The sequence below is a fragment of the Hoplias malabaricus genome, chromosome 16, assembly GCF_029633855.1.
Source record: "Hoplias malabaricus isolate fHopMal1 chromosome 16, fHopMal1.hap1, whole genome shotgun sequence".
In the NCBI taxonomy this organism is placed as follows: domain Eukaryota; kingdom Metazoa; phylum Chordata; class Actinopteri; order Characiformes; family Erythrinidae; genus Hoplias; species Hoplias malabaricus.
In genome coordinates, this window is record NC_089815.1 from 36,632,010 (window position 1) to 36,642,009 (window position 10,000).

The window sequence follows — 10,000 nt, forward strand, 5'->3', positions numbered from 1 at the left end:
TCTCCTCAAAGAATTCTTTGAGCGTCGATCTTTCTTCCTGGTGATACTTAATCATTAATTTTAAGTTTGCCATAATAATTAACATTCCCTAATCAGAAGCCCTGGATGAACAGAGAGGTTCGCACTCTGCTCAAAGCCAGAGATGCTGCCTTCAGATCAGGATGCAGGGAAGCATACAGCTTGGTCAGAGCTAACCTGAGGAGAGGAATAGCTATAGCCAAGCACTGCTACAAACGCCGGTCCTGATTCACAAAAAAAACAAAAGCAGATGCACATAAATGGAAAAACCTAATGCGTACAAAAGAAGGGCAAAAAACAAGACTGGTGGTCTGAGATTTCTTACCATGGCATCCCTCAGCATAGAAGCGCTCAGGGTACGAGCGTCCTTTGTACCGCCCACTGGAGTTCCTGGCAATATGAAGAGACTAATAGCTATAGCCAAGCACTGCTACAAATGCCGGATTGAGGAGCACTTTACCTCCTCTGACCCTCGGTGTACGTGGCAGGGAATACACGCCCTGACTGACTATAAACCAACTAGCTTTGTTCCATTTACCAACAGTGCTTCACTCCCTGATAAGCTGAACAACTTTTACGCTCGTTTCGACCAGATGATAATGATATCTTCAATAAACGATCCTCCACCGATGACAACCCACTTGTACTTTCCACTTCGGACGTCAGTCGCATGCTGAGTAGAGTGAATGCACGGAAGGCAGCTGGCCCTGATGGTGTACCTGGCCGTGTGCTGAGTGCTTGTGCTGTGGAACTTGCGGGTGTCTTCGCTCTCAACAGAACTACACACTGCATAACCCACCTCAATAATTTCCAAGTGCTTTAAAAGACTAGTTCTTTCTCACTTGAAATCCTGCCTGCCTGCTACGCTGGACCCACACCAGTTTGCTTATCGTTGCAACAGATCCACCGAGGACGCTATCTCAACAGCACTACACACTGCACTAACCCACCTCGCTTGGAAGCATAAGGAAGCATAAAGTAATCTAAATCTCCCTGGTAGGCGGCTGCGTCGACCTTGGACCTCAGAAAATAAAGTGGACCCACACCAGCAGATGACATGGGACACCAAACCGCCACTGACTGTGGAAACTTTACAGGGTAGCTCGAACAATGTGGATTCCGTGCCTCTCCTCTCTTCCTCCAGATTCTGGGACCTTGATTTCTATAGGAAATGGTCCTTGGTCTTCCAGGACCAAGATGGCATCGCGATCACACTGCGAGGCTCAGCGTCTTACCGGTTTTAGTGATGTTATACTTCTGTACTTAGCTATCTCCAGTTTTCTTGCGCAAATAACTCTTGCGAACTACAGTTACGACAGACAGACACTTTTGGAAATTAACATTCACTGCACAAACACCGGATTCAGCATCGGTTGGACTTTAACCAGCTTCAAAACAACACCCCTCCCCCATCTTGGACTTTCCGATCATCTTTCTTTGTTCCTGCTTCCCAAATACACTCCAGTCATGCAGAGGATTAAGCCTTCAACCAGAACTGTAAAGTTCTGGATGGATGGGGCTGACTCCTTCCTTCAGCAACAGTTCCAGCACACCGACTGGAGTGAGTATGCTGCCCGAGCCTGCACAGGCTCACACATCCACTTGGACACCTACACTAACTCTGTCCTGAAATGCATCAACAAGCGCTCAGGGTACAAGCGTCCTCTGTACCGCCCACTGGAGTCCCTGGCAATATGAAGAGACTAATAGCTATAGCCAAGCACTGCTACAAACGACGGATTGAGGAGCACTTTACCTCCTCTGACCCTCGGCGTATGTGGCAGGGAATACACACCCTGACTGACTATAAACCAACTAGCTTTGTTCCATCTACCAACAGTGCTTCACTCCCTGATGAGCTGAACAACTTCTACGCTCGTTTCGACCAGATGATATTGATATCTTCAATAAACGATCCTCCACCGACGACAACCCACTTGTACTTTCCAATTCGGACGTCAGTCACATGCTGAGCAGAGTGAATGCACAGAAGGCAGCTTGCCCTGATGGTGTACCTGGCCGTGTGCTAAGAGCTTGTGCTGTGGAACTTGCGGGTGTCTTCGCTCACATCTTTAATGTTTCGCTTGCCCAGGCAGCTGTACCATCTATCTTTAAGTCAGCCATTATTGTGCCTGTGCCTAAGCATTCTACTGCTTCAGACTTTAATGACTTTCGACCTGTAGCACTCACCCCAATAATTTCCAAGTGCTTTAAAAGACTAGTTCTTTCTCACTTGAAATCCTGCCTGCCTGCTACGCTGGACCCACACCAGTTTGCTTATCGTTGCAACAGATCCACCGAGGACGCTATCTCAACAGCACTACACACTGCACTAACCCACCTCGCTTGGAAGCATAAAGTAATCTAAATCTCCCTGGTAGGCGGCTGCGTTGACCTTGGACCTCAGAAAATACAGTGGACCCACACCAGCAGATGACATGGGACCCCAAACCGCCACTGACTGTGGAAACTTTACAGGGTACCTCGAGCAATGTGGATTCCGTGCCTCTCCTCTCTTCCTCCAGATTCTGGGACCTTGATTTCTATAGGAAATGGTCCTTGGTCTCCCAGGACCAAGATGGCATCGCGATCACACTGCGAGGCTCAGCGTCTTACCAGTTTTAGTGATGTTATACTTCTGTACTTAGCTATCTCCAGTTTTCTTGCGCAAATAACTCTTGCGAACTACAGCTACAAGAGACAGACTCTTTTGGAAATTAACATTCACTGCACAAACACCGGATTCACGCAATCTTTGACTGTCTGTCTTATTCCTCTCTTCTCCTCAAAGAATTCTTTGAGCGTCAATCTTCCTTCCTGGTGATACTTAATCACTAATTTTAAGTTTGCCATAATAATTAACATTCCCTAATCAGAAGCCCTGGATGAACAGAGAGGTTCGCACTCTGCTCAAAGCCAGAGATGCTGCCTTCAGATCAGGACGCCGGGAAGCATACAGCTTGGTCAGAGCTAACCTGAGGAGAGGAATAGCTATAGCCAAGCACTGCTACAAACGCCGGTCCTGATTCACAAAAAAAACAAAAGCAGATGCACATAAATGGAAAAACCTAATGCGTACAAAAGAAGGGCAAAAAACAAGACTGGTGGTCTGAGATTTCTTACCATGGCATCCCTCAGCATAGAAGCGCTCAGGGTACGAGCGTCCTTTGTACCGCCCACTGGAGTTCCTGGCAATATGAAGAGACTAATAGCTATATCCAAGCACTGCTACAAACGCCGGATTGAGGAGCACTTTACCTCCTCTGACCCTCGGCGTATGTGGTAGGGAATACACACCCTGACTGACTATAAACCAACTAGCTTTGTTCCATGTACCAACAGTGCTTCACTCCCTGATGAGCTGAACAACTTTTACACTCGTTTCGACCAGATGATATTGATATCTTCAATAAACGATCCTCCACCGACGACAACCCACTTGTACTTTCCACTTCGGACGTCAGTCGCATGCTGAGCAGAGTGAATGCACGGAAGGCAGCTGGCCCTGATGGTGTACCTGGCCGTGTGCTAAGAGCTTGTGCTGTGGAACTTGCGGGTGTCTTCGCTCTCAACAGCACTACACACTGCACTAACCCACCCCGCTTGGAAGCATAAGGAAGCATAAAGTAATCTAAATCTCCCTGGTAGGCGGCTGCGTTGACCTTGGACCTCAGAAAATACAGTGGACCCACACCAGCAGATGACATGGGACCCCAAACCGCCACTTACTGTGGAAACTTTACAGGGTACCTCGAGCAATGTGGATTCCGTGCCTCTCCTCTCTTCCTCCAGATTCTGGGACCTTGATATCCATAGGAAATGGTCCTTGGTCTCCCAGGACCAAGATGGCGTCACGATCACACTGCGAGGCTCAGCGTCTTACCGGTTTTAGTGATGTTATACTTCTGTACTTAGCTATCTCCAGTTTTCTTGCGCAAATAACTCTTGCGAACTACAGTTACGACAGACAGACACTTTTGGAAATTAACATTCACTGCACAAACACCGGATTCAGCATTGGTTCGACTTTAACCAGCTTCAAAACAACACCCCACCCCCATCTTGGACTTTCCGATCATCTTTCTTTGTTCCTGCTTCCCAAATACACTCCAGTCATGCAGAGGATTAAGCCTTCAACCAGAACTGTAAAGTTCTGGATGGATGGGGCTGACTCCTTCCTTCAGCAACAGTTCCAGCACACCGACTGGAGTGAGTATGCTGCCCGAGCCTCCACAGGCTCACACATCCACTTGGACACCTACACTAACTCTGTCCTGAAACACATCAACAACTGTGTGGACTGACTTTGACTGTCTGTCTTATTCCTCTCTTCTCCTCAAAGAATTCTTTGAGCATCGATCTTTCTTCCTGGTGATACTTAATCATTAAATTTAAGTTTGCCATAACAATTAACATTCCCTATTCAAATGCCCTGGATAAACAGAGAGGTTCGCACATTGCTCAAAGCCAGAGATGCTGCCTTCAGATCAGGACGCCGGGAAGCATACAGCTTGGCCAGAGCTAACCTGAGGAGAGGAATAGCTATAGCCAAGCACTGCTACAAACGCCGGTCCTGATTTACAGAAAAAAGAAAAGCAGATGCACATAAATGGAGAAACCTAATGCATACAAAAGAAGGGCAAAAAACAAGACTGGTGGTCCGAGATTTCTTGGCATGGCATCCCTCAGCATAGAAGCGCTCAGGGTACAAGCGTCCTTTGTACCGCCCACTGGAGTTCCTGGCAATATGAAGAGACTAACAGCTATAGCCAAGCACTGCTACAAACTCTGGATTGAGGAGCACTTTACCTCCTCTGACCCTCGGCGTATGTGGCAGGGAATACACACCCTGACTGACACTGACACACCCATCTCAGTTACCTCCATCGTGTATATTTGTAATATTGTACTATAGTGAGAAAGGTTTATTCTATTTTATTTCACTCAGCATGTAGCCAGATAGGCTATTTACTTTGGTGCAGTTTATTATATAAAGTTTATGCACTTTATTAACAAGTTTTCCAGTGTCTGCAGTCATCTTTCTCTAAAACTCACACAAAGACATTATTTGAACTATAATTCCAAAACACCTCAAGTCTGCCTCCTTTGTACTAATTTTGGATTGTTTTCTCACTGATGATTTGTCAAAATAGCTAAAGTTCAGATTTTAAGTAAATTTGCCTTTTGAAAAACTGCCTCCTTTGTACTAATGTAGGATTGTTTTCACAGTGCAAAAAGTGGCATATTGATTAGTCAAAATAGCTCTGATATGTTGTAACCTTATTTTAAGTAGTTTTTGTCTTTTGAAAAACTGCCAATAGGTAAAGATATTTTTACATAAATTTATACAAAAAACAACCCTCAGCTACTTGTAAAAAGGACATTTTTACTTAAACATTTAAAAACCCAAGTAAAAGAATATTATCAGGACATTTTTTCTTGTTTTAAGTCAAAATATCTCACCCCATTGGCAAAGTGTTTTTCTTGACAAGTAAATATGACTCAAATTAAACTTAAATACTATTTTTGAGCAATTTTTACTTAACTGAATTTTTTATTTATATTTCTCAAGGTTTTTGTAGGTTTCACATCAAATAATACTGCATTAGATCAACAAATATAAACTAAAAAGCTTAAATAATTCTTTATTGTGTGTATTCTAAATAAACAAGTATTATTTCATTATATTTTTGAAAGATTATAATAATAATTATCAGCAGCTGAGAAAACTGCCAAAGTACCAAAATATTTTTTATTTGTTGAGACTGTTGCCCTAAACTAAACTCCTGAAAGTCTGTGCCTGCTGTGACTCTCAGAGCTTTGTCAGTCAACACAGTTCACACTATCACCCATCCCCCCGTTTTAGCACCTAGTAGTGGCTTAATGTACATAACAAAATGTGGCCTAATGGGTTGCAAATTACCCCAGCACTGCCATTTGGCAGCCTCTGGTAGAAAAAGGGGGTATATGAAAATCCTGATAGTTCTAGTGTTGACATTCTGACTGGTGTTCGCTCAGAAGCTTTTAAATTTTTCGCTTCCACCTTAAGTAATGCAGCAGTAACATTAGCTAACTTGAAAATTTGAAAGTAAGGCGTTCGGACAAGAGTTTCAGAAGGACAGGCTGGCTCACTGTGGTTACGTGTTTGTCGGTTTACTGGCATTATAAATATATCAAAGATAGTTGGAAACTTTGTGAAAGGACGTTTGTGTTGCCTTATCAAAGTAGCCAACACTTTAAAAATGTTAATGTCTATGGATGTTGGGCATGTTAAAAGTATTAAAAACATTACAAAACACTTCAACGAATGATAAATATATACGCCATCCCAATCCCAATATATTTGCCTGTAATGGAATATATTGGAATCGGGACGTTCCGGGAGCCACCTGGTGGATTGATGCAAAAGTGCGGGTAAAAGGCCCAAACTTTGAGGATTTTTAGCTCTCACCACGTGTGCCCAGGACCCGACCCCGGGCTCTGCAAAGTAAATCGTCTAGGGGGCGCCGCGCGCTAGGCCGATAAGGTCCACCAAGCGGCGTATCATATATGTGGATTGGGATGGTGTGGTACTACGAAGAGGTAAGCAACTGCTATTTTGTCCACTAAATGGCTTTTCGGAACTAAGACCCCACCACCACCTGTTAGGTCTAAATGGAATTGTGGACCCATTTGTGGCCACATACTTATATATGTTAAGATAGGATAAATCTCCTTCAAAATTATATTGAACAAAAAAATCTGAATTAAAAAAGGGCTTTTTTCAGCAGTAAATTCAGTGGTGGTTGAAGTGAGGGGTATATATATCTATGTTTGTGTGCGCTTTTAAACGTATTTATGTTTATATAAATATTATGTTTGTATAATGTTTATACAAAATCTCATAAACATTGTTCAGAACATTAAACACTGGAATTGTTTCCGTTATTTGGTAAGTTAAGGCTTTATGTTGTTTCAGCAATAACGCCATACACCAGTTGGTGGCAGTAAAGCATCATGATTCACGAAATACACAAACTTAACGTGTTAACACGTTCATAACGCGTCAATACCTTAACGTGTTAACACGAAATTATACGCTACGTGTCAACACGGAGAATCCAACACGTTTAGAGCATAATTTAAAACAAATGAAAAAAAAACAGAGGAATTCAAGTTTATAAAGTGTATTGGACTAAAAACAATAAGCTTGTAGCCTACTTAGTGTATACTCAAATACCTACATGCAAAATTGAGCCATGCTTTGGTACTGCGTTCTTATAATGTTTTTTGTGAATTGACTACACTCGGCTCAGAGTCACAGTCAGAAAACAGCGTTGGCCCACAGCAGGCTCAGTGTCACTTTTCTGAGTGTTCTTCGTCAGTAGTCATGGGGGTCCAGGTGTAAGGAATGTCGTTGGTCTCTAAGCGTATTGGATTTGACCATGTTTTTTATGAGATTTTGTATTAACATTATACATATATAAATACGTTTAAAAGCACACACACACACACACACACACACATATATATATATATATATATATATATATATATATATATATATATATATATATATATATATAAACCCCTCACTTCAACCACCACTGAACTGCTGAAAAAGCCCTTTTTTAATTCAGAATTTTTTGTTCAATTTCATTTTGAAGGAGATTTATCCTCTCTTAATTTATATATAGAAGTAGATACACATAATTAAATAAAACATGAGTAACTTAATGTATCGTTAAACATACAATACGTTTACAGAAAGAGGAGGATCTGGAAAGTTAATTTCACCATGGGTTTGTATTGACACTGTATTGTTTAGCAGTATGCTATTAAAAGAATGCACATAATTTATCAATGTCAAATCTCAGTATGTGTCACACACATAGTGTGAGAGAATAGTGATGTTTGTTTGATATACAATTATGAAAAGCTTTAGAGCATGTTATGAATGAAGTTATATAATAATATGCATGTTTACAAATTTTAAGGTACTAAACACCAGAGGTTTTTTATTGTGAAAAATTAACTTCCAGTTGCTATGGGGATCAGCTTACTAATATTGCTGTCTTCACACTGCTCACGTAGGGCTCAACGTAGCCATAGGTCAGTGCTTCGCTCACTATGTTATGAATAATTCAGATGAAACGTAGGGACTACGTTCACAAAGGATTTATGTTTCGTGTCAGCTACAGTGTGTGATGTAAATCCAATCATGAATATGTAAGTAGGCCCGTATGGATTAGTTAAATGCTGTTTTAACTACAGTAACTGAAAAATATCACTGGTGAACGAGACAAAATACATATTCAATTATAACTGATATCACAACAAAAATATAGAATTAGAAACAGTACATAAAAACCCAAACAAAGTGTAGTGTAGCGAAACTGGTGGACTCTCTCTTTGTCTGTGTGTAGATGGATATAATCTCGGTGTGGGGACTAAAACTTGTTTACAGACTCACATTTTTAGTTATACAAATACACGCATTTTTGTGTGTGTACGATTGTTTACATGTGTAAGGAAGAGACGTTATAAAAAATAACTAAATACTCTATAAAGGACTTAAATCCAGGATAATAAGTCTGAATTAATGAAGACACGGCCCCTGTGCATAACTCGTGCGGGAGTTTAAATATCATTTGATTAGAATACAACACTTTTCATGTGTTTAATGAATATATTTTTTGTTAAATATTGGTTTTAATCATAACATAAATGTGTCGCTTTGTCAGTTAGCAAAGTTACATCAGCCAGTAATGTTAAGCTACAGCCCGGTCTCACACCTACTCGTGATATAGTAATCTGCAATTCGTGACATATCGCATATTTTCAGCATGAATTGCAGTCTCCTATATATGTGACTATATCACAAGTAGGTGTGAGACCAGGTTGTAAGCTATCACTACCTCGGGATGTAAAGGTCTTCCATGTGTCTTAGCAAATTACAAATAATTAAAATAAATGTTTTACAGTTACTGAAAGACATCTACGAAGAAATGTACTGCTTAAATATAATATATAACACTTGTGTCAAATATATTGCAATTGGGATGGTTAAAGTAAAGACTTATACATTTTGGGAAAACATTTTATATAGTTAAAAAAAATACATGTTTCCATACAGCCCAAGTCCCTCTGATCCTTTTTCTGTAATTAGAAGTGTAAAATTCTACTGTCAAAAACCCATATATGTTTTTGACTGGAATATATTGGAAGTTGGATTATCAGATCTTGGCTTAGGAGTGAAATATCTTCAAAGTAAGACCAGTTTCGTCTAAGTCTGAGTGTCATCAACTCAGGGTGTGAGTTTGGAGATGATTGGAGGACATCAATTTTTTCACTTAAAAACAACTCATAGGGGGACCCCTTTTAGTTTTTTTGAGTGAAAATATTTATTCTCTCCAATCTTCTCCAAACTCACACGCTGAGTAAGATAGACCCAGACAAAGATAGACCCGTTTGTAAAAACCTCTTATGTTGTTCTGAAGCTGAGATCTGATAATCCTACTTCCAATATATTCAAGTCAAAAAAAAATATATGGATTTTGGACAGTAGAATTTTACAACTCCAAAGACAGATATGAGATCAGGGAGTCATGGGATATATGGCTAAATGTATTTTTAGACATTACAATTATGTTTTCCTAAAACGTGCTCTGATGACAATATGTAGTGATGGGACACCATCCCACTTTGAACATATTTGACACAATATATATGGTAATTGAACAAGCATCCCACTTACAATATATTTGAAGCCATAAGGATGTATGGTAATTGGACAACCATCTCATTTCCAATATATTTGACACCATCAGGATATAGGGGAATTGGACAACTATCCCACTTACAATATATTTGACACCATCAGGATGTATGGGAATTGGACAACCATCCCACTTCCAATATATTTGACACCATCAGAATATATTGCAATTGGACAACCATCCCACTTCCAATATATTAGACACCATCAGGATAACCATCCCAC